The 25704-nt window shown below is 40.6% G+C and overlaps 1 pseudogene; it reads right to left on the reverse strand.

Moving 5' to 3' along the window:
* The window catches only part of LOC135699235 (uncharacterized), a 29822-nt pseudogene extending 18087 nt beyond the window's left edge, over positions 1 to 11735 (reverse strand).
* Between the last annotated feature and the right edge of the window lie 13969 nt (positions 11736 to 25704).

The following is a 25704-nucleotide window of genomic DNA, read 5'->3' on the forward strand; positions in this document are numbered from 1 at the left end:
CAGGCGAGACAGCGAATGAACTGTAGCAGCGAATGATTTTCGAGAATTATTCAAAAAATAACTGGTTGAGTAAGTGCAGTGAATGTAACTACAGTTAGCAAGTGAATGCAAGTGAGAAAGTGAATGCTAGTGTCACAATGCACAGTGGTCCAGAATGCAGATTTAGGTGGAATTATATGTTTTGAGCCTGAAATTGAAACTTTAGACTAAAAGTCTCTTCTACAAAGTTGTTCCTTATAGTTAGGCCCTCATTTTTATGACAATGAATTCTAGGGTGGTTCCTATTATCATTAAAATCAAAAATCTAACTTTTTGTTTGAATAAATTAAGGTGTACATTTTTCGGCAAAGTTATAGCTGAGCTAATTTCAAGCAACTTTGTTGAAAATAAATTTTTTGTATCTCTTAAATTGGCCGATTTAGAGATATTTTATTGAATTTAGTTAGGGTGGCTCTTAAAAAACAGTTGTTTTGCTCTAGTTTTCTTATTTCGAATTTTTCAGCAATAGTGTCTTCAAATAACTTTTAGAAAAATGAAAAATGTACACCTTAATTTATTCAAACAAAAAAGTTAGATTTTTAATTTTAATGATAATAGGAACCACCCTAGAATTCATTGTCATAAAAATGAGGGCCTAACTATAAGGAGCAACTTTGTAGAAGAGACTTTTAGTCTAAATCTATCATAATATATCTAATAATCTATCATAGCACAGCAACTTACGATCAGCAATAGAAGCTTCCCGATTGGAAAATCGGTCGGTGACACCAGCTCATCCTCACAACGGACAGGACCATATTTGATTCACGAGGCTTTAATTACGGCGTTACGATGATGCATTTTCTGTACATAGCAACAACTCGCAACACACGTAAACAAACGCTATTGGCGTTGACGGTGACTTTATAGCTCTTTACTCTTATGGAACATCCCGTAAGCAATGTGATGTGGATGTGTCGCACCCCTCGCAAACTACTCATATTTGTGTATATTTTTTTTCCCAAAAAGACATTATTTTTTTCTATAACTTTGTCTAAGACAAAAACAAAATCCATAATGGTCGAGTTTTAGCTAAAATGTGCTCAACATGCCCAATTATGCAAACAATTATGCATAGTGTCGTACAAATCAGAGAAGGTCGTGTCAAAATATATTTTTTCGCTATTTGACTGCTCATGTATGCTGAAAATATACTATGCACAAGGATTCCAGCATCTCAATCAAAATTAGGTATCCAGAATTTAAGAAAAACGTTTCTTATACGTGTAGGTCATTTGAAAGGGTTCATCAATTCATCAGTCCTACTGATTTTAATATCTTTAGTTTGTCAAAACCGTGATTCGTAGAAATTTATTTCAATATTTACGGTAATAAGTGATCAATTTACCTCCGGATTATGGTACTTTAAAACCTTTGAATTACGCCGTTAGAGAACCGTTTTGGAAATAGCGCTCTTCAAGAAGGACTTTACCACTTTTGCTTATGTGCATATGCCGACTGCCATTGGGCAATGGAAACAAAAGTGAAGTACCCATGAATGCAGCAGCATTAATCCCTTCGTTGAGCTTTTGTTGTATAAATCATTGCCCTATTATCGGGAGATTTTATGGCGATTCGATGGAAACGCACAGCGCACTGCTTCCATGCTCTATCGCCCTATAGCATAAGCGCTACTATTTGGTATTGCCTTTTCTATAATAAGGGCCAATGTCGCAAACATAAACAATGACTGAAACTCGCCTAACTTAACATACTAAATGATTGTATTGAGAGAGGTTCCCCCTTTCCGATAGAACTGGTGGGGCTTACATGGATAGACTTCGAATTACGAGAAATTTACGAAAGAAGCCAGTGTTTACGTTTGCGACATTGGCCCTTATGAGCGCTCAGCGTCGAATTGTATAGTAGTTCAGCTTAGCAGTAGGTCGTCTGTGTGCATGTCGGGTGGCCTCGAGTTGTGTGTTTGAAATTTCGCTCCATTATAGACACTACTTGAGCCCACATAGACTATTCAGTACTGGCGTGGCCATGTCGTAGCGGGTGGGTTCAATTCCCAAAGATTTTATTCGGGTTAAAAAACTTCTCGACAACAGTGGCAAAATACAAGTGTGGAAGCGCTAAGAAAATGCATGGGATTTTCATTATTTAAAGAGCATAAAGTTCCAGTTGGGACGTGATAATACAGGAAGAAGTAAAAGAAGTGTAGTTCACCTACGTATAGCCCGATGAAAATGCCTCTGTAGGTACTGGATTAAGTCCTGCCAGAAATCGGCACAGTCGATAGGTCATTGTCAGATACACACGTGAAAAGCGTGTGATAGTAGGACCTGCTTTTGCATTCAACAGCACGCCTAAAGTATTTTGGTTGTGTTCGGATTTTATGTCATAGACTGCTCCATGTTTCACGTCTGATAGAAATTTCTTGTGGAATAATCAATCGGAAAAATAGCACCTGGTCCTTAGAAAGATTATTAATAATGCTCTGCCTTTTTATGATCGTAAATTTGCATTTAGTAGATTGTCACAAGTGACTCTTTGCCTCACACTATAGATAACGATAACATTAGATTTAATTTTACATTTGAAATATCTTTTATTGTTATGGTACGAATTCAATAATCAAAACGTCCTGAATAAGAATGAAAGACCATGAAACTGAAATTCCAATGAAATACCTACTTAGGTATTTTTTGAACCGGGTTAATTGAAAGTACATCGAGGGGAACAATGTTGTCGATAATGGCGTTTCCGATTCATTCTGGCTGCATGTAGATACTGCCTCATGTGTGTGTGGAAACGTCAGTTTCGTTCTGAAAGAGCAAGCGATGTGAATTTATTTCGACCATGGCAACCTTCTGGTCCTACCAACGTGAGTACTTGTTATCTGTTCTGTATTCCTTACTAGCTGCACTTTGATGTACATTGTGAAGAATCTATTAACTGGTTTGTAGGTCATGTTTGAACTTGTATTTTAATTTACCAATCGTATCGTATATTAAAGTTCAGATACATTGCATAATGGCGGAGTGTTTGAGATCCCACAAAACCTCAAGTTTCCTTAGAAACACAAATGAAAAAGTACTTAAATCGAAACCACAAAAGGACCATCCCCAAAACTATTCCACAAACCCGGGATGGTAGTGGAGGCAAACTTAATTAGATCCTTCTTCATGCGCTATCATCATCATGCTTATAATCACCGCCCGGAACATTCATTCGGTCCATCCAGGGCTGTTGCTCTACCGGCAAATAGGCCAGGGCAATAATGGTTAGGATCATTGTGCCAACTAGTGGAAGGTTTCATCTCTCTATTTTCCCATTCACTCCGATGCGATGTCCAGCCGTCTTCCCGAGGAGTTTAAAAAGTTTTTCGGTTTCGTCCTGGTGTGAACCAACTCGTAGTCCGAATCGTTTCATCTGGGCGCCACGGTGTAGGCACCATGGAGAGTCCTTTTTTTCTTGTTCTCCTTTCCTCCGGGAGAAGTAGCAGGAGGTTGTAAATTTTCCTTGTTGCTCAGGTTGAAACTTTTACTGCCCACTTAAACTGCCATGGCTAAAACCACAGTCCGTTTTCTCGTACCTACTATTCCGGAGAGTGAGATTGAGCAAAAATCCTGTTTTTCGTTCATACAGTGAGTTGAATACTTAGTTACATGTAAGATTGGTCACTACAACGGTCTACTTAATCATTCACAATGTTGTAGGTTTTATTATCCGGCATAGAACATAATAAGGAAAGATGGAGAATAGACTTGCAGAATTACATCAATAAAGAAGCACTTAAGAATCATCCCATTCACACTAAAAGCTTGGAATTCGTACTATGTATTGTTTATTACAAAGTGGTTAAAAGTGTGTTAAATTTCTTTGTCTTAGAGGTGTAAACATTTCCAGCGATCAAGAAAATCCAATCATAATCCTCAACAGAACATCGTCTATGTAAGGATATTTACCCATAAACAAGCCAATATTCAGTCTAATCTGCCACAAAACCGCCACGATCCTGAAGTAGCCGTTCCAGCAATTTGGTTCAACAATACACAAGTCCAACTGTAGAATGGAGGAATTTCAAGGTTGTCGTAAATATATTTTAAAGGACTTTGCGGAATACTTCAATATTCGAGAATAGCATGGAATAACTTTGAGCACATGTTGAGCAGAATACGGAGGCCAATTCAAAGTACTTCTAGGAAAAATCTATAGAACCTAGAGAACAACAACTCACACAAAGCGCACAGGTAATTTTTTTACAGGATTCGGAAATTGCTCCTCTTTCAATGCTGCAAAATGTCGACACGATTCGAGGATTTTTAAAAAAGTTGTACTTGATGAAGAACGAGAGAAGAAAAGACTTTTTCCTCTCCGAAAATTGCAAAAATGTTAAAATTTGCCTAAAAAGAAAAAATGGTCACGGCTCAAGGAGGTGTCAAAATTCGACGTTTTCCACTCTAAAAATCGCAAAAACGCTTAAATTTGCCCAAAAAGAAAAAGAAAAAAACATGGATCAAGAAGGAGATGTCTCTTGCAAGCTTAAGTTCGTATCATTCTTATCAATTTTGTCGACAAATTCGGCTGGAAGCTGATGGAAACGCGTTGGAAACATCCATCAGCCTTCATGCTCCCATCAGCTTTGAACCCACCAAAGATGTGCTAGGTCTTGATTTTCGCAAAGCAGACTTTCTTGCACTGACTCATGCGCTTGAACAAGTAGATTGGCAAATGCTTGAGCAATCACCCAGCGTCGACGAGGCTGTCGAAAATTTCATTGGAATTGTCACTGCTTAATCACTACTTGTGTACAAGGTTGCAAAGACTCATTTCAGCTAAAACAATGTTTTTCTAAATTATGAAATAATTAGATGCCATGATCAAATTTTAAATTGGTAGGATACAAGAAGAGGTTGCAAAGAATGTGTTTGACATATTAAACCTGTTTATTTCACTTCATGAGAGTCACAATCAGCGATTTTTCACAAACTCACTCACTCACTCACTCACTCACTCAGCGATCAGCAAATCGCTGATTGTGACTCATAGAAAGCAAAATTTACAGGTTTTATGTTTCCAACGCATACTTTGTAACCTCTTCTTGTAAGTTACAAGTAAAACATGCCATCATACCATCTTTTGGTTTTATTATTCCGAAAAACATTATTTTAGCTGAAATGAGTCTTTGCAACCTTGCTTGTGTACCATTACGAAGACCTCCTTTACAACCCGCTTGGTCAAACGCTCGACTCCGTCACCTCAAGCGACTGCGATCAGCAGCCCTTCGAAAATACTGTCAAACACGCACAGCTCTCACAAAACGATGGTTCTCTCGAGCTAGCAACAACTATCGGAAGTGTAATCGGTTTCTCTACAAACGGTATACTAGGCGAATGCAGCGCAACCTTCGCACCAAACCTAAATTGTTTTGGTCGTTTGTCAACACTAAGAGAAACGAAGTTGGCCTTCCTACGGAAATCTCTCTTGGAGATAGTCATGCGCGCACTCCATTCGAGAAATGTAACCTTCTGGCAGAACACTTCAGACACGCCTTCAACGACACAACTGCCTCAGCTGATCAATTGAACGAGACAACCAGAGACACGCTAAATGATGTGTTTCGTTTCGACATCTTTGATATATCCGAGGAGCTAGTGGAGTCTGCCATTAACAAGATGAAACATTCGATTGCTGCTGGTCCTGATGGGATCCTCGCATGTATCCTGAAAAAATGTTCCTCCGCACTTACTAAGCCATTAACGAAGTTGTTCAACCTTTCACTGCAGCAAGGTGAATTCCCTAGGAGTTGGAAATCCTCCTTTATGTTCCCAGTATTCAAGAAAGGAGAAAAGCGCAAAATTGAAAACTATCACGGAATCACTACACTTTTTTTTTTTCCTATGTTGGGGACATAATACCACCGCGACCATTACTTTGATCTATTGTGGTGTATCCTCTTTTTATTTATGCCATAACGTAGTGGTAAGCCACTGTTGTTTGAGTAACTACCACTACTGTTGTAAGCAATCATCCCAAGCAGGTAATACATTCCTTATGAAATTTATTACCTGATTGGGAGCAGCAGCCTAGATTTCCCAAGGTCTCATCAGACCCTTATCAAGATATCTGCATCGTTTATGAAATAGTGCAACACAGTCACACAGCAAATGTTCAGAGCTTTCACTCTTTAAGTTACAAAAGCGACATTTATCTTCATAAAGTTTACCAATGATTTTCAGGTGATATTTACAAGGACAGTGTCCTGTTATCAAACCAGTGTATGTACTCAAATCTTTTTTTGAAAGATTAAGTAACTTTTGTGTATGAAAAGCGTTCGGCTTTATAAAACGTTTAGATTGCCGAGAATTTAAGGTACTGGTCCAGTTGTACTGTACCTTTGTTTTTTTCCCAGTTTTTTAGCTCCATTTTTAAAGCACAAAAAGAAAGTCCAAAGAATGGTTCAGGACCGATGAATTTCGTGGATGACCCTATTTTTGCCAATTGATCAGCTTTTTCGTTTCCTTCGATTCCACAATGACCAGGAACCCAATAAAGGTTAACCGTATTTCGACAGGACAGTTGCTGTAATAGTTTAGTACATTCCCACACCAGTTTTGACGTGTAAGTTTTTGATTTCAAAGCATTCAGCGCCGCTTGACTATCTGAATAAATGCATATATTCGCATTTTTATAGTTTCTTTTTATGCAAATCGCTGCACATTCTAAGATGGCATATATTTCAGCTTGAAATACTGTCGGCCAATTTCCCATGGACACCGAAAAGTTAACCCCAGGGCCGGTAATACCAGCCCCGACCATATTATCTTGTTTCGAGCCATCTGTATAAAAGATTAATGATCCAGGACTAATATTCAGTCTTCCTGCATCCCAGTCAACGCGAGTCACACCAGGAACTTGGAAATTATGGTTGAAATAATGTCGCTTTAGCATGCAATCTTCGTTCATCAATATTAATGGACTTATCTTAAACTCTTTTAGAATGCTCAAATGTCCAATAAGATCTCCATCGAAGAAATTCATGGACCGTTTGAGCCTTAGAGCACTTTTCTCTGCATCCAGTTGAATAAATTGATGAAGAGGAAGGATATTGAGTAAAGCATCCAAGGCTGTAGAGGGAGTACTACGCATTGCTCCAGTTATGGAAATAGTAGCAAGCCTTTGTAGCTTGTTTAGTTTGACTTGTGCCGTTTGTTGCTTAGTTTTCGGCCACCATATAAGTGAGGCGTAGGTAATCCTGGGTTTAACTATAGCCGAGTATATCCAGTGTATCATATTTGGCTTCAGACCCCATTTTTTTTCCAAACGTTCTTTTGCAGGTCCAAAAAGCATTTGTTGCTTTTCCTATTTGTTGATCAATATGTTTGTTCCAGCAGAGTTTACTATCTAAAGTTACTCCTAAAAACATTACTTCTAAAGATAGTGACAGCTTTACGTCTCCTAGTTTAAGATCATTGATAGGGATTTTACGTCTTTTAGTAAAAGGTACAATAGTTGTTTTTGTAGGATTGATATTCAATCCCTCATCTTTGCACCACGATAGTGTGAATTTTAATGCTTTTTGCATTCTTTCGGAAACAACTTTATCGAATTTTCTACGGACTATAATGACAATGTCATCCGCAAACCCAATTATTTCGAATCCTTGGTGCTTTAGTTTTATAAGAAGGTCATCAACAACTAGGGACCACAGAAGGGGAGAAAGAACACCTCCTTGAGGACAGCCTTTTACAGCTGTTACTTTCACTACTGAATCTCCTAGATTAGCTGATATTTCTCTTTTGGATAGCATTTCTACAACCCAGTTGATTATGTTTTTATTAAAACCACGATTTCTCATGGCGCTTATCATCGACGTGAAAGATGCATTATCAAATGCACCTTCAATATCAAGAAACGTTGCTAGTAGAATGTCCTTAGCCGCAAAGGATTTTTCTATTTTATTAATAAGAGTATGAAGAGCTGTTATTGTTGACTTGCCTGACTGGTAAGCAAATTGTGTCTTACATAATGGTTTATTAAGAAGTATTTCTGATTTGACATATTCATCTATAAGTTTTTCCATTAATTTCAAAAATATTGATGACAGGCTTATTGGTCTAAATGATTTTGGTGAAGATTTATCTCTTTTGTTCGCCTTTGGTATGAATACCACTCGGACTTGTCTGCATTTTTTTGGGATGTATCTCAATAAGAAACTAGACTTGAACAATTTAACTAAAACAGGAATTATTATAGATTTACAATTTTGAATATGTGCTGGAAAAATTCCATCTGGGCCAGGGGATTTGAAAGAACTAAAAGAATCTATCGCCCATTCAATTCTTGAGTTTGTAAATATTCTAATGGCAAAGTTTTCAGCCTCTTCATTTGACATTTCTAACCCACATAGTGAGACATTTGTTTCGGTAGATCTATCACGTTCACCACGGTCTGAAGATGTGGCATTTTGCATGCAATCATGATTTTGTAGTTGATCATCAGTAGGAAGGGACCCTGGATAATGGGTTTGCATCATCAGTTCCAGAGTTTCTTTTGAGTTTTCAGTAAAATGTCCGTCAGTCTTTTTGAGAGTTCCAAGACCGTTAGAATGATCTTTTGAGAGAACTTTTTGAAGTCTTGCAGTTTCAGGAGTGTTTTCTATGTTTTCACACATGTGTCTCCAATCTTTCCGCTTGGATCTTCTTATTTCTCTGTTATATTCAGTTAACGTCTCTTTATATTGAGACCAGTTTGAAGTAAATTTTGCACGGTTGAATAGTTTCCTAGCTTTTTTCCGTAATTTTTCTAATCTATCACTCCACCAGGAAACATCTCTATTAGTCGAGCGCTCCTTTGTAGGACAACTGGCATTGTAAGCCTGATTCATGTTAGTTATTAAGTCATTAGCAACTTTTTCTAGCTTTGTAATGGTATCAATATTATTGAAAATGGGTTCATGTTGACTCTTCATAATTGTGCTATATAGTTCCCAATTTGTTTTACGAGGATCTTTATAAACCTCTTTCAGTATATCATTAGCCTTAAATTCAAACATAATTTGTTTATGATCAGATAAAGAAATTTCGTCTGATACATGCCAATTTACTATTCGATCAGAAAGTATTGAACTACAAAGAGTAAGGTCCAAAACTTCTTCCCTTATCGCATTAACAAATGTCGGGGAGTTCCCTTTGTTACACATGTCAATATTATGTTGTGAAATGAAATCAAATAGACACTCACCCCTTTTGTTGATTCCGGAGCTGCTCCATATCGTATGATGGGCGTTTGCATCACATCCGATGATAAAAGCCTTATTTTGGTTTCTGCAGTGAGAGACGAACACTGCAACTTCTGGAGGAGGTGCATCTTCAATATCACCAGTAAAATATGCGGATGCCACGTAGAGCATCGTTTTTCCTTTTGTCGTTGGCACCTCTAGTGAAACTGCAGCAATATCCCTATTGATGAATTCTGTAATTGGTGTAATTTTGGCATCAATATTGACAAGAATTGCAGCTCTTGGCATGAGCTGTGAATTGTCATATATTAACTTACACGGTTGTGCAGGCATTCCTAAGATCCTGCTTTTATAAGTCCAAGGCTCTTGAAGTAAGGCTACATCCAGTTTTCCTTTGATAAATATTTTGCTGAGAATAGCTGAAGCTGCCTTTGCGTGATGAAGGTTTTCTTGTAAAAACTTAATGCTTGTTCCAGTCATTTTTGTGAGCTTGATATATCTTGAAGGGCATTTCTAACTGCCTTTATTCTAATTTCGGTCGAAGTCCAAGACGATCATCTTTATTCAAACTCGAATTTGATTCGGAGCATAAGGCGGGCAACGCAGAATTTCCAATATTCTTTGTTCCACTACTTTCTTGAGGACACTCATGAGCATTGTGAAAACATCCCTCAACATTTGCAGTAGCATTGCAGCTTTCATCAGGTTCACTGTTAGTGATGCCGCTAGCTTCTGTACCTCGTTGATTTGTCTCACGCATCTCAGCATCCTCGAAAATTTCGTGAATTCTAGAACTTGTATTTGACTGTTCTGAATCGCCCTTTTCCTTTTTGCCACCGAGTTGTTGTGATTCCTCATTATTTCCTGATTTCCTTGAGGATTTTTTTCTTAGATAAGCAACTCCGAATTTATAATCCAAAGTGAAATCGCATTTTTCTAAAGTCTCCATGGAAACAGCATCAACAGTCAAGACAAGTTCAACGTGATACTGTTTAACTGTATATCTTTTAAGGATCTTCCAAGCGTCAACCATTAATCCTTCATTTTGGCTTTCCACGAAGGCAAGGATATCCTCATTTGTGTCCTCTACACTTCGTGGGAAGAAACCCAGTAAAATTTCTGGCCTAGGTATGTCTTTTTCTTCAATTGCAATGAGGCATGCTTCTTCCCATGGCTTAATGCTGGGAGTTGTTGCCTTCAACCAGTCAACCGTATCCTGGTTTTTACAAATGATGATCATATGCCCTGGTCTGAAAAAGCAATTGCCAAACTTTGGTTTGGTTTTTTCCTTCCTTTGCTCTGCTACTTTTCTTAGTATTGCCTTTTGGGTAGCAACTAATTGTTGTGTTGTAAATTCTACATGAGGATAACCATCGGGCAAAATTTCAATCCTGATAGAGTTTAATACCTCGCTATAAGATGCTTTATTGGAGACATTAGTGGCCTGCTTAGGAGTAGACGATTGTCTAACATCTCCTCTTCTAGCTGTGTCCAGCCTTGACTGTACCGAGGACTTCGCTTGAGATGCATTTCCTCTATCAGAATCGAGAGCAACCCTTTTCGGTGGATTGGTTTCGCTCGAGTTAGACTCGCTCAGCTCCGCATTTCTACGACGCTTGTTCGGATCAGAATATGGTACTTTAAAAGGCTTCGCAGCCAGTACCCGAGCCTCATCATGGCTATGACCATGAGATATCAAGTACACTCAGGTCTTTTTTTACACGGGGGATACGGTCCGTGTAAAAAAAACCGTGTAAAAAAAAACCTACGAGATTTTGATTTTTCGCATGCTTAAATGTTTTTAAAAAATCGGATTTTGATGCCATTTGTAATTAAAGCATGATATGGTCCATATAGACATATTTTAAAAATGTCTGTATTTACACCAAAAATTGTGATTTTTTTTTAAGTATGCCATTCGATTACAAATAGCTTGAAACGGATAATGTGATTGGAATCAAGCCGATAGGTTGTATCGTTGTCGAGAAATCGTTAAAAACGTACCGTGTAAATCGTGGAAAACCGTGTAAAAAAACCGTGTAAAAAAAACCGCGTAAAAAAAAACCGAGTAAAAAAAGACTTCAGTGTATTTGAACCTCTTTTTTCCGGCTCCATTGAGGCGTTTAGCCTTTTTATCGGATAGGGTCACAACCTCCGTGGGTGTTCCAGGGCCCTTGGAATTGAGCTGAGCAGAATTGTCAGCAGTAACAGCATTAGCAGCAGTAGCAGCATTAGCATCAATAGCAGCAGCAACTGCCGTAGGAGCATTGAACTCCTTTCGCATCTTCTTACTTCCATAAATTTCCTCGTGGGACTTAGCAGCAGCAGATACCGACAACAGAGTAACGTTAATACCGTCCTCATAATCGTCGTCATCATCGTAAACATCGTCGACATCATCACGCCTGGGTGAATCGAGGATTGACGAGGAACATGACTCTATTTCCTCCAGCGAATTATTTCGCAACTGATCCTCTACATCGTTGATTTCTCTATCAACCTCCATCTCGATACGCACTCTTGCTCTGTAATAACAGGGAGAAAAACATGTTTCGATTCCCTTTAGTTTTAGATCAAAGAAATCATAGTTGCTTCTTTCATTAGGATATTTATTAGGAGATCTACAGTAATGATGATGATACTATCAAATTATATAATTATCTATGTTGAGAAGGAAAATTAGTATATTTGATATCTAACGTTAGGCTGAATACTAAACTACTTATTCGGCAATTATACCTGGATTGCCTTAAATAATCTTAAACTTTAACTCTTTTTTTTTTCCGCTACTGCATACCATCCCACTTTACCATAATCATAACAACGAGCAGTGGCTTGTTTATCAACAGTAATTCAATTCAATTTGCGTATGAGTGAAGGATTCCAAAGCAATGTTTAACACCATTTCACAGGGATTTATTCCTCTTTAGGTATTTCCCGCACACTTTTATTTCCTTATTATACTCTTGCACATGTGAAACTCATAAATCACTTCACTTTGTACCTGCTCTAAAGTGTTTGAAATAATCATTAATGACGCCCTATTTGCAAGCTGCTGCAGCTATATTTCTCCGGACCAGCATGAGTTCTACTCTAAGAGATCTGTCTCTACAAATCTAGCACCATTCGTATCCTCCTGCCTTCGGAATATGGAAGCAGGAGCACAAACAGATGTCGTCTATACGGATTTGAAGGCTGCTTTTGATGGAGTTGATCATGCTATCCTGCTAGCTAAACTGGATAAGCTTGGTGTGTCACAGGGCTTCATTCGTTGGTTCAAGTCTTACTTGACAAATTGAGAGCTCTGCGTGAAAATCGGAGCAGTACAATCAAACTCTTTCACCAATACATCCGGTGTCCCTCAAGGCAGTAACTAAGGACCGTTGCTATTTTCAATCTTCATTAACGAGGTTGGATTGATTATTCCGGCTGGCTGTCTCTCTTTCTATGCAGATGATGTTAAGATTTATATTGTAGCTCGAAGCCTTACTGACTGTTTACAGTTACAGCATATGATCGAAGACTTTGAGGATTGGTGTTCCAGGAACTTCGTCACGCTGAGTATTCAAAAATGCAGCATCATCTCTTTTCATCGCAAGCAGAAGCCAATCAAGTTCAATTATACAATCAACAATGAACCGTTGCAACGTGTTAGCAGTATCCGCGATCTAGGAATTACGCTTGATCCTGGAATTACATTCAAGCTGCATTATTCTGAGATCATCACTAAAGCTAATAGACAACTCGGGTTTATCTTCAAGATTGCTGATGAATTCCGTGATCCAACATGCCTGAAAGCACTGTACTGTTCTCTCGTGCGTTCAATATTGGACTTTGGAGATGTCATCTGGTGCCCATACCAAGCGATTTGGATGGCGAGAATCGAATCCGTTCAGAAAAAATTCGTACGTTATGCATTACGCCACCTCCCATGGAACGATCCTGTCAATCTCCCACCATACGAACATCGCTGCCAACTTTTGGGCTTTGATACATTAGAACGTAGACGCACTATCGCTCAGGCAGTGTTCGTTCCTAAGGTATTTTTGGGCGGTATCGACTCTCCAAGTATGCTAGGAGAATTAGAAATTTATGCTCCTGAACGACCATTCCTTACATCTTGGGGCGCGCGCAACAAATTATGGCCCGCATGATCCAATAAGATTCATGTCTGCTAGTTTTAACAGCTTCTACGAATACTTCGATTTCAACATTTCTGCGGCTGCGTTTCGTAACCGAATTCAACGAAGTCTGCACGAGGAATGAAATCTACTGAAAATTGGAATAACTCGACGTGCAATGATGGGCAAAATTACATTTTGCAACAGGTGAGTAACATTCCACTGCTCTCACAGCTTAAGAAATGTGCTACCTGAATCTTTTTTGTTTCATGTTCTCTGTATTTTACTTGACGACGAGGTTTGCTCTTGCGATGCAAGATCGTTAAGGAACAGGGGTCGAGCGATAACTTTGTACTTCCCCCACTAAACCACAGGAAAGGGAAAACGTTGCCGTTGAACCCCATGGCCAGAGCGTTCGTATCGGATAAGGTTACGGGCAGCTGAGGAAGCTAAGGTTCAACCGAAATTGGTGGACTCTCCTGGGCGCTCGTTGGCAATCTCCGTAGGACTACGCCACATTGATATTTCCCCCACAAAAAGGCCCATCCGATTGGTTAACAAAAATCCCATCCCTCAAGATGCCCTTATGGACGCGAGAAGGTACGACCAGTTTCGGTGACCCCACTTCACCATCAGCTGGCCCATCACTGGATCCGTCCCATTAACCAGCGGCTCCAGTATATCTGCCGGCAGCGGGGTCCCCATCGACAACTTCTACCGGTGGAGCACTGCTAGGGTCCGTCCTCAAGCCGAAAGTCTCGAAACCACACAGACCTACAATCGAACATCAACGGACCCAACCCTGCAGCCAATCCATTTCTCCCTAGGTCATCCTTCGGCATCCAGTGGAACATGAACAGGTTTTACAAAACGATCCAGAAGTCCTGGTACGGGAATACTCACTGATTATTCTGGCCATACAAGAGGTTCATCGTACAACCGTTGAAAGGATAGACCAATCCCTCGCCTGTCAATACCGCTGGATCTTGGGATGTAATCATAACCTAGGGTCGGCCATCGGCATCAAAACTCCAATACCCATTTCCACGATTCAGCTCTTTTTGCCTAACTTGGGTGTAGCTACGGTTAGATTGGAATACCCGTTTCTCAGTGTGTGCACTGTCAGAGAATCACGAACCTACCTGGAAAACTCTCCGACCTGTTTTCTCGCCTGGAAGGCCCTATCCTCTTTCCGGGAGACGTCAACAAGTACGATCAAGCCTGGGATGTCCCCTTCTAATAACCGACGTGGTATAGTGGTATTTGAAGTAGCGGAATCAGCGGATCTAAAGTCTGTTCCATTTAGAATTTGGCCGCACAAAATAGGTCATTTCTCCAAGGGGAAATAAAGTACAAATCTGGAAAATTTGGTAGATTGATACTTTTGTCAATAAAATCGACATTATTCTGCTTATACCATTCTATTGCATCGTGGATGCAATGGAAGCTGGCTAAGTCAGGCCAGAACTTTACGGGACCTTCGTGTGATTGAATGAACGGCAAGATTATGTTCTGGAGACACTCCTCCTTGTGAAGTTGTCCATTCATAGTCGCTCCATCGATGAAAACCGTTGTTTTCTTTCCGCAACTGCAGATGCCAAATCATCAACGGAGCATCCTCCTTACGTTTAGCAAAATAAAGTTTTTGGCCCGGGATTTGTCCAAAATCCATTTTTACGTAAGTTTCATCACCCATCAAAATTCATCCATTATACTTGGTCTTTGGCAACCAGGTTTTGTTTCAGCGTCCTGTTGGGATGTTTGCTGGCATGGTACGACCGGAAACCTTCTCGCATACAGATTCGCCGAACTGTATTGAACCTTTTCGCCAAATCACGACCGGAGATCCCAGGACTGGCCTTATGACCTTCGCTCATAGTTTTCGGTCATATGTTCCACTTCTACGTTTGTTTTGTTTTGCACGATCCAACGTGAGTGTTTCCCGGTAACGTTTAAGCACGGTATTTACAGTCGATTTTGGAAATTTGAGAGCCTTTGCAATAATTCCTCCTGACCACGTTGGATTTTGCACCCTTTCGAAATAAGAATCGATTGAACGCCTGATGTTGGGCTACAAAATGGTGAGTTGACAACCTGGAAGGAGCGGAATACCTAGCCCTGGTCCTCACAAGTTCCTACTTCACGCCTCCTCGAGTCATATGATAACAAAAGACTACCAGCTGAAACATGGACACAGCTGGTTGGCGTAGCCTGGGCAATGTTGCCAGTCCGGCGATAGCAAAGTGAAGAGGTGCGACGCGAACACTGGCGCGGTAACCATAGTACGGTGATAGAGGAAATGCTTCACCAAACCTGAGCGTCTGCTCACCATGGAGGTGCGGCTCAAAACGGCGTCTGTTCTCCATGTTAGGAGCGGCTGATCACCGTCCTATTGCCAGCGTGGGACTCTAAGCAGAGCTGTGCACGATGGTCCCCCGGCGAGACAGGGGGTTGGGGCAGGCCCAACAAGCCGCCCTGAAAAAAAAAACAAAGTTGCAAATACTGAAGAAAGAAATACGGATCGGAACAATCGGCACAGACCTACGTGACGAAATAAGGACTACGATTGGAAACTCGGAACATGGAACTGCAAATCGCTCGGCTTCCCGGGCTGCGATAGGTTAATCTATGACGAGCTTCAACCACGCAACTTCGAAGTCGTAGCATTGCAGGAACTTTGCTGGACGGGACAAAAGGTATGGAAAAGCGGGCATCAAGCGGCTACTTTCTACCAGAGCTGTGGCACCACCAACGAGCTGGGAACCGGCTTTGTAGTGCTGGGTAAGATGCGCCAACGCGTGATTGGTTGGCAGCCGATCAACGCGAGGATGTGCAAGTTGAGAATTAAGGGCCGTTTCTTCAACTACAGCATCATCAACGTGCACTGCCCACACGAAGGGAGACCCGACGACGAGAAAGAAGCGTTCTATGCGCAGCTGGAGCAGGTGTACGACGGCTGTTCGCAACGGGACGTCAAAATCGTCATCGGCGACATTAACGCTCAGGTAGGACGGGAGGCAATGTATAGACCGGCAATCGGGCCAAACAGCCTGCACGCCGTATCGAACGACAACGGCCAACGATGCGTGAACTTTGCAGCCTCTCAAGGAATGGTAGTTTGAAGCACCTTTCTCCACTGCAAGGATATCCACAAAGCCACCTGGAGATCACCTGACCAACACACAGAAAACCAAATCGATCACGTTCTAATCGACGGGAAATTCTTCTCCGACATTATCAACGTCCGCACGTACCGCAATTCGAACATAGATTCGGACCACTACCTACCCAGACAACCAGAATGCACGTATATTCAAAGTTGTTTTCGTGATATACAAACATATATGCAAACAAACAACTCGTATAGAATGCAAAGATATGCCTTATACGTACAAAAGAGGCCATAAACGTGCATATTTTAATTTAATTTTAAACGAGTTGATTTAACATCATAAACGATTTAATCTGTAATAACATATTCATTCTGAAAAGTCTTACGATGTATTCCGATTTAATTTGTGATACAGTACGACAGAAAGATGATTCATCGCATATAAGTCGGAAATTTGCATTCTATACGATTTAACTTAAACATAATGCGAGGTATGTCATTCTTATATGCGATTTTGACTTAAACTGTATCAATTTGCGATACTGTCTGTACATTGTTATACGACTTCTGGTTGTCTGGGTAGTTGCAGTATGCATGCGCTCAAAACTCTCGACGGTGCATAACACCCATCGAAGTCGAACGCGACCTAACATTGAGCAATTGCGGGACGCCGGAGTTGCCCGGGACTACGCGCAGCAGCTGGAAGTTGCACTACCCACGGAAGAGCAGCTTGGCGCAGCTTCTCTTAAAGATGTCTGGAGGGATATCCGTTCCGCCATAGTTAGTACTGCTGCAGCGGCACTAGGTACTGCAATCCCGGACCGAAGAAATGACTTGTTTGACGGCGAATGCAAACTGTTAGTAGAGGAGAAGAATGCAGCACGGGTGAGAATGCTGCAACACCGCACGAGATTGAATGTGGAGCGATACAGACAAGCGCGGAACAGACAAAACTCGGTTTTCCGAAGGAAGAAGCGTCAGCAGGAAGACCAAGATCGCGAGACGATGGAAAATCTGTACCACGTAAACGACACACGGAAGTTCTAAGAGAAACTAGATAGTTCGCGCAAAGGCTACGTACCGCAAGCCGATATGTGCAAGAACCTTCTCACGAACGAGTGTGAGGTGATTGAGAGGTAGAAGCAGTACTATGACGAGCACCTCAACGGTGAAGCAGCAGAAAACGAAGGTGGCACGGCAACATACCTTGGAGCACGTGCAGAAGACGACAAGCTACCGGCCCCTGATCTTCAAGAAGTTGAGGAGGAGATCCGTTGGCTGAAGAACAACAAAGCAACTGGTGTAGATCAACTACCAAGTGAGCTATTAAAATACGGTGGTGAAGCACTGGCTAGAGCGCTGCACTGGGTAATTGCCAAGATTTGGGAGGAGGAGATATTACCGGAGGAGTGGATGGAAGGTGTCATGTGCACAATCTACAATAAGGGCGACAAGTTGGATTGCTGCAACTACTGCTGAGCGCCGCCTAAAAGGTACTCTCCCAAATTATATGCCGCCGCCTGTCACCATTTGTTCGTGGGCAATACCAGGCGAGATTCATGGGTGCCCGCATTACCACGGGCCAAATTTTCACGATTCGGCAGGTTCTGCATTTCATCGATTTCAAATCCGCAAACGACACAATCGATCGAGATCAGCTATGGCAGCTTATGCACGAGTACGGATTTCCGGATAAACTGACGCGATTGGTCAAGGCGACGATGGATCGAATGATGTACGTTGTTCGAGTATCGGGGACACTCTCTAGTTTCTTTGAATCTCGAAGGGGGTTACGGCAAGGTGATAAACTTTCGTGTCAGAAGAGCTGGGATAGACACGAGTGGCACAATCTTCAGGAAGTCCATCCAGCTTCTTGGCTTCGCCGATGACATTGACATCATGGCACGGAACTTTGAGACGATGGCGGAAACGTACATCAGACTGAAGGCTGAAGCTAGGCGGATTGCACTTGCCATCAACGCATCAAAGACAAAATACATGAAAGGAAGTGGTTCTAGGGAAGACAACCTTAGCCTCCCACCCCGAGTTCAGATTGACGGTGACGAAATCGAGGTGGTCGAGGAGTTCGTGTATTTGGGCTCACTGGTGATCGCCGAAAATGATAACAGCAGAGAAATTCAAAGACGCATTATGGCAGGGAATCGTGCCTACTTTGGACTCCGGAGGACGCTCCGGTCGAATAAAATTCGCCGCCGCACGAAGTTGACTGTCTACAAGACGCTGATTAGACCGGTGGTCCTCTACGGCCACAAGATTTGGACTATGCTCGTGGAGGACCAACGCGCCCTTGGTGTTTTCGAATGGAAGGTGTTGCGTACCATCTACGGTGGAGTGTAGATGGATGACGGAACGTGGAGGAGGCGAATGAACCACGAATTGCACCAGCTGCTGGGAGAACCATCCATCGTTCACATTGCAAAAATTGCGCGACTACGGTCAACAATAACAAATTACGATGGCTGATCCCACTGCGCGATCAGCTGCATGCGCATGTATGTGTGCCATTGATTTTGGTCATCTTCGTCCAATGAGCTGGATTACAGAGGTGAAGCAATCGGTTAAGTTGTGTGAGTAAAACCCCTGTACGATACAAGCAATTAGTTACGTCACTACTTGCGTTTACGTTGATTTTTTGGTTTACTAATACAACAATATTTCACGATCTGCTTCACCTCTCTCTGTACCTCATTGATCTTCGTCAGCCGTAAAGAAAAGTCAGTGGACGGGTGCGTTCACGGTATTCGCCCATTCGCAACTGGGTGTTCAGTTTCACCGACCGCAACCCTTTCGCAACCGGGTGCTCGTTTTTACCAACGGCAACAACTGGCTGTACAGAATATCTTTGGATTAACAAAGCTTTTGTTTCCTTACTGATTATTTCACTTCTAAGTTCATCCTTAAATATACCACCTACGAACGAACACCTTGCCTACCAAGTTTTCCGTATGATTTTAGCATGTGCTCTGTCTAGGTAGCTATTTACTTGGTGAAGTATTCACTTTGAATAAACAAGCCTATAAATGCGGAGCAGAAAATTGATATGGATTATGTGACTATGTCAGTTATGTACCAATGGAGACGCAGGGTAATCTAGTCATATTGGAGTAAAGAGCAAAATTTCTAAACATAAAAATTTCAAAAAATCGTTACTCAAAAACGAAGACAAATACATTGCTGATTTTTTAATATGTTGTGTGGAAAAGCCTAAATTTTCAAAAAAAAAAAAATAAAAACGTGTTACGCTCAGTGTCTACAAACCATGAAAACCATAAAAAAAACAAATACAATCAAAATTCTTCAATACAAAACTCCAAAATTCAAAAAAGTTTATATTTTTTCTGAAAAGTATTTTTAATAACCTTTCATTTGATATTTTGATCATTCAAATCGGTTCAATGGTTTAAAAGTTATGATTTAAAAAAAATGCAATTTTTTGAAAAAATAGTTAAAAATCGATTTATTGGACCACCCTAACAAGAAAATGGTCACCCTAACGAGAAAATAAAAAAATATGGGTCTAATATTTTTAGATAAGGAACAAAACTGCCAATTGTTACGAAATTCTGAGAACCACTATATCGTTTTGCTATGGAATGGCTGAATATATTTGTTTTTTTTTTTGTTAATAATGTTTGCTTTGGGATAATTATCAAAAGCTGTGCGAGCTAGAGGATAAAACTCAAGAACACGTTTTTACCCTTCTTTCTTCAATGATAGAAAAAAAAATATCATCCAAACCATGTTCGTTTAATATTCAAATCCGTGTTTGTTCGACATTGTAGTCGATGTTGCGCCATTAAACCTCATCGGCCACCATATGGAAATTATGCATACCAACCGGTGCTTCGTTCCGTTCGTTCCCGGACTGAGTACGAGTACCTTGTACGCACCCATCGTCATGGGTACACGTTATTTCCATTTTGATAGCTTTCAACTTCCAGGAATAATTCGATTCACATGTAAATAGACACTTAATTTTCTATGAATTTTAAATAATTATTCGGCTTCCCATGGCACGTTCTCGTTATACTCGTGATCCCTTGTGGAAACGAGTTCGAGATGGCGAACTCAATAGAAAAATTAGAATTTGTTTGCATTACGACGATTAATCATTGCTCTGCGCCTCAGAAGTATTAACTCAAAAAAAGCTTCGGAATTTGGTTTTGGATTGTACCCATAGCTTACGATGGTGATGGAAAAACCTAACGAGATGCGGTAAAGCTCTTCGCTGGATCAAAGAAAGATGATACATTTCAAGATCCCATCATGTAGTGCTCTCGTGTGCGAGTCATGGGGTGCACCCCAGGCATGGAGGCATCTTCCGCAAGATAACAGTATACATATTTGCTGTTGCCCGACTGTTGCTGAACTATGCACTCGGCAAAGGAGCGTCTATGAACCGAATTCGGTGAATTTTACTTACAGGACTCTTTCGAATCTGCGGCGTCATCAATGGAAGCCGTCATATTTTCCACAGTATGCGTTTCGTGTCGGTATCTATAGGTACATACACATAGTTAAAGAACCCTGCAGAGTGAATCGGAGCATGAATGACATCGTTAAAGAGGCGGATGTAAGCGAATCATATCCGATGTTCTTTCGCATTAATGCAGACATGATGACGCCCTTTACGATAGTGCACATTGTGCGGCCAAAGCAGCGCCCGTTTCTGCTTGCATGATAATGTTTGCTAGCTCAAAATGAACATATTTTCGCTCGGCGTTTCCCATTTCTCATTAGTGGTTCTTCGGAGCACCACGGCACACAGTTGCAGATAACGTGAACCTGCCCGTAGAATGGCTGTGTTAGATGCTGTTTAATATTAGAAATCATGAGTCGTGAAATTGTTCATTGTTAACACGTGGAATCATTTCTGCAGCTCTATCACAGAAGCGAACTATTTTGTAATGATGAAGATTTATTCTTTTCTATTGCACTCATACGTGCAAAGCTTCAAATAGGAGTGAAGTTATTCATGTATGATAGATACAATATAGAAATACATTCAAATGATGTCTTTGAGTCGAGATGGATAATATTTAATCACTCCATGACAAGAAGTGATTACAAGTTGTCTAATGGCATGATAACTGTTGGGGAATATGCAAGTAAGTGTTTGCCCGATGCACAATTCCACATGGATGGACTCGGACGTGTCGTTCTGTCGGAATGATTACCAGATTAACATATCATTATGATGAGTAAGCAACCATCATATAGAATGGCAACTGAGGTTGAAGTTTGCCAAGTCATGTGTGATTTGTTTGTTTTCTTCGTCCTCTTTTTGGGTGGATATGTTTTCAGGGAAAACAATATTTGGAATAACATTGGAAAAATAATCCATTTATGTATTAAAATGGTTCTAGTAATGTAATTGAAATCTTATTAGAAAAGGTGATCAATAGAAAAATATGTTAGAGAAAGTCGGAGCCTCCGGAGGTGCTGAGTGGGATCCGGGAAAGCGGTTAGAACTTGACGAGAACCAAAACCCATCGGAAGGTATGAAATTCCATGAAAGAATATTTTTTCAGAGTTTTTAACATTATGGTTCGCTTTACTAACGTTATTTTTAAGTAATTTTGTAATCTAAACAATGAATATCAAATCCGCAAAGCTCCGGAAAATGAACCAGGAAAAATAAACGCATTATAAAAAAAAAACATCATGATGTTATGACTTAAATTTAGCAATTTGTCCAGTATGTGTCCTTTTTTTAAATAAAATTCCCTGTGTTTAACTGGTTTTTCTAGGAGTTTCCATGTTTTTAAATAAACTTTTTTATAATACCTACGTTAAAAATATATGCTTATTTGTGAAGAGCTTTTTGAGTGTGTTGATTTAATTCCTTTTAATTCCGTTATAATTGACAAACAACAATTGACAGATACGCGTATTTCGTCTACTACTTGTAGACTTTATCAGTGCCAAGTATTAAACACCACTGGGTAATTTGGGTGAACAATTAATCATGTTACCATGCTTCTGCGTTAATTTTCCTTCAGATGTCACTTCTGTTCTTAATGGTAGCATCCATCAGAAATTGCCCATAAACTTAGTCAGAGTCCGCATCGTGCTCTCTTGCTGAAGGAAGTGTTACTTCTACCTAAAGCTACAACAAATTTAAACAGCTCTTTTCAGTGCTCAATATACCTGTAAATTTTCTACCTTGTTTGTCTCTTATTCCTCTTCGATCCTTGTTTAGATCCTACCCGTGGTAATCCTTCTTGGATATCGATTTGAAAAATCCACTTCGATCCTTCAGATTCTTATACCCGAGCAAAGTCGGTTAACAAAATGAAAGCAAATCGATATTAAAGTGTGCAGTTCCTATCATAATGAAAACTCATTTTGATTTCAAATGTTGCGACATAAGTCTGATATCATATTGTGCTTTCATTATGCAGTCAAGACGTTTTAAATGAAAGCAACTTAACTTGAAGTTCTGCTGTTTACGTCTTGTTTAAAATTTAATTGAAATTCATCTATCGTTGAACTAATGATTATCATTTATCTGATTTGTTTAACACATTTTAGGTCATTCGTGACTTGCCCGCGGTGAGATTAGAGCCTAAGTCTTTCAGCTTGAGAAACATGAATGGTAACCATTTACTCTAGGCCCGTATTCAGTTAAACATTATGAATGCAAAATCAGTAATCAAATTAATTTCATTGAAAGCAGGATTAGTTTTCCGTTTGCTTCAACAGTGTAAAATTTTGCTCTAATTTTTGCTGTGTTAACCGTTATGTCAACCAAAATGAGATCAACTGGAGTATTCAAAATAAGTTACATCATAACAGCAAATTTTGATTTCAGCTTTGCTCGGGTAGTAATCTGCTTGGAAGTCGATTTGGATAAAAATTTACTGCCGCAATGGCGCCTAAGCGCAAAAGAAAAGGGCAAACTCTTGATCCCCCTGAAACCACAAATCCAATTTTTAGGAATGTAAGACTGGCCAAGCGATTCTACAATCTCGTTCTAAGCACAGGTAGGAAACGTAGGAAATATCACCCCTGCTTCAATTTTTTCAACTTTACACACTCCCTTCGCTGCTAACAATGTTCAGCGAGTTAATGGAGCTAACCTATGCTGCTATTGCAGCGGGTAGAAATCAAAATACTAACCAACGTAATTCTAACAGAAATTTTGAAAACCTTGACTTAGGAAGCATTACTGCTCCTAAAATAGAATTTTTACAGAAATCATTAATAGACATGATGCAGGCGTACCAAATTTGTAGTAATTTTTTCAAAGAGAAAGTTGATTAAGAGAATCAAGCAAAATCACTCGCACCCCTGCTTCCAAGTTTGGTTACAAGATTACAACTCTGGAGAGCATTTTGTGTGGTCGTTGGGGGCTTGTGGTTCTGAATATGGACAAACAAGCACAGATAAATTCTATTCCAACTCTTTACTGATGTAAGCTTGATGGCTTGAAAAGGGCCGTTTTATTGAACAGGACATCCATGGCCACTTACGCTTGGCGTGTTTAGTGTAGGTGACAGCATCACGGACCTCATTTTCCAGGAACACCTTCAGCACACCTCATAGATCAGACCGGAGATAAGTTTGACACCACCACGGCGAGCCAGACGACCGATGGCGGTTATCTCGAAGAACTTTGCGATGACGCTTGGCGCCTCCTTTACCAGACCTTTTCCTCCTTTGCCACGACCAGTCAATTGTTGCTTGTTAGGTGTGAAGGAGTGGACTAGCCACCACCTTTCTACTGCTGCTATTGCTGTTCACCACGCCGTCCGAAGCGAAAATGAGCTAATGCCATACAGCAGCGCCCTTTTTATATCTTTTCAGGTTAAAGCAGAATGATGTGCAACCAAGTGGTATAAAAGCTACAAAGACTCCTCCCATTATGAGTAGTTTACTATCAAGTAGCGACACTGGCTCTTTTCCTTTTGCGTACACGGCGAATGAGAACGACCCAAATTTGAGTTAAGTTCACTCATAATCGCCAAAAGTGCAGGAACTCAGCGATGAGTACATTTGTCTCATGGTTTCCTGTGGAAAACCTAAAAAATCTGCCAGAAAATGAGGAAATTGACGAAAATTTTATTCAGTCTCGGAGTAGTACCAATAGACTGAGCGAATCCAATCTTTACTTTTCTCAAATTCGGGAATTTTTCCCTGGAAAATCCTGGAAAAACCTGGGAAAACATGAGGCAAATTTACTCATCGCTGAGTTCCTGCACTTTATTTCTTATTTCTGAGATAACTAAACTCAAATTTGGGTCGATCTCATTCGCCGTGATATCACCTTGAAAGATATCGGCGCCGGTGGTTAGCGTGATTACCTCTCACCCCAGCAGGCCTGGGTCCAATCTCAGTCGGCGCCACAGGCATGTTCTAAGGCATAATATCTCTGATCACGCCTTCCTTCGGGAAGTAAAGCCGTTAGCATTGGAGCTCAATACGGAAAACAAATCTCGCGTCACTTTTCAATAGGTGCTATCTACATTGATCGATTCTCTTCATCAACACTCTCTTTCGTAAATAACTCGGCTTGACAAATGTTTCCTGCCGTCTTCGTCGAATTAGATGCTAGATTGTTGCTTCTTCCATCGACAATATCCGGCCGTGGCGATTCAAAGTTGATCAAGGTTGATCAAGGTTGATCAAAATAATTTTTACCCCTGCTTCCAGTTTGATTACATGAGCATTTTGTGTGATCGTCGGTTCTGAAAATGGACAAACAGGCAGATGAATTCTATTCCTACTATTTACTGTAATAAGCTTGGTGGCCCTGAAAAGAGCCGTTTTGTTGCCAAAGTTGGTGATGATTTAACCTCCGAAACCAAACAGAGTGCGTCGCTGTCACTTCAAAACGTGAGCAGTTTCACTAATACATGCGTTTTACTGGTTGAAAATAAAAAACAAACCGCTGTCAAGTCGAACACTTTGACAGCTGATTTCGTGGTTGAAAATAATAAGCTAGTTGTATTAGTTAGATCTTGCATCGAGAAGTCAATGGCCGCTTACGCTTAGCGTGTTTAGTGTAGGTGACAGCATCACGGATCTCATTTTTCAGGAACACCTTTAGCACACCTCGTAAATCAGACCGGAGATACGTCAGACACCGCCACGGCGAGCCAGACGACGGATGGTGGTTATCTCGAAGAATTAGCGTTTGGTTCTGAATATGGCGATGAGTGTGAAAATATTACGCAATTCTATCCTCCCTATTCGCACGCGCCTGAGGATCGGAGGCG

The sequence above is a fragment of the Ochlerotatus camptorhynchus genome, unplaced genomic scaffold (genome assembly GCF_037179485.1).
Source record: "Ochlerotatus camptorhynchus isolate MF236.1 unplaced genomic scaffold, CSIRO-AGI_Acam_v1.1 ptg000105l, whole genome shotgun sequence".
Taxonomy (NCBI): domain Eukaryota; kingdom Metazoa; phylum Arthropoda; class Insecta; order Diptera; family Culicidae; genus Ochlerotatus; species Ochlerotatus camptorhynchus.